Raw genomic sequence first — 963 nt, forward strand, 5'->3', positions numbered from 1 at the left:
CCTATAGTTCTCTTTTTTGGTTGGATCTTTCTCTGGTTTGGTATCAGGGTAATGCTTGCTTCCGAGAATGAATTTGGGAGCATTGCTTCCCTTTCAATTTCATTAAGAGTTTCAGAAATAGTGGCACAACCTTGAGACCATGCTTTCAAGTAAAATACATTAGACACATATATAAATACTGCATTGTTTCTCTGGTGTGAGAAACCAAAAGGTAAATAAGGACCAAAATGTGTAATAGATATTGGGAAATGGGAAGAAAATGTTCAAATGGGAAGGGGGACAAGGGAGGGGTGGGGGGAAAGAAGAGGGGAAAAGAAAAAATGTGAAAAGAAGGAAAGAAACAAAGCTATTGTAAATAGGAAGAGGAAAAGGGGTTGAAGGGAGGATAGGGGAATGAGAAAAAAGAATCAAGTCATAACAGGTAAAGGTACAAATTCCCTATGATGAATGTGATCATTATTATACCTAAAATGTATCAATAAACCATTATTACAAAAAAGAAGTAGCAGCATAAGGTCTTTTCTAAATTTCTTGTAGAATTTAGTAGTGAATCTGTCAGGGCCTGGGCTTTTCTTTATCGGTAGGTTTTAAATTATATCTTCAATTTCACTAACTGGTATTGGTTTATTTAGAATATTTATATTAGCTGGGCATGGTAGCACACACCTGTAATCCCAGCACTTCGGAGGCTGAGGCAGGAGGATTGTTGCGAGTTCAAAACCAGCCGGGGCTACAACAAGAGCTCAAGGCCAGCTTGGACTGCATAGTGAGACCCTGTCTCAAAAAGACAAAAAAAAAAAAAAAAAATTATGAATAAAAAGGAGTTTGCAAATTAAAAAAGAAAAAACAGTAAGGGATTCTGGTGCAAGTTGCTTAACTTCTCTGAACCTCAAGGTTCTCATCTCTAAAATGGTGACAATAAATTTTTCCACTCTGGTAAGGACTGATAGCCTATTTAGCGAT

Source organism: Chinchilla lanigera, unplaced genomic scaffold (genome assembly GCF_000276665.1).
Source record: "Chinchilla lanigera isolate Chin_1 unplaced genomic scaffold, ChiLan1.0 scaffold00035, whole genome shotgun sequence".
Lineage (NCBI taxonomy): Eukaryota > Metazoa > Chordata > Mammalia > Rodentia > Chinchillidae > Chinchilla > Chinchilla lanigera.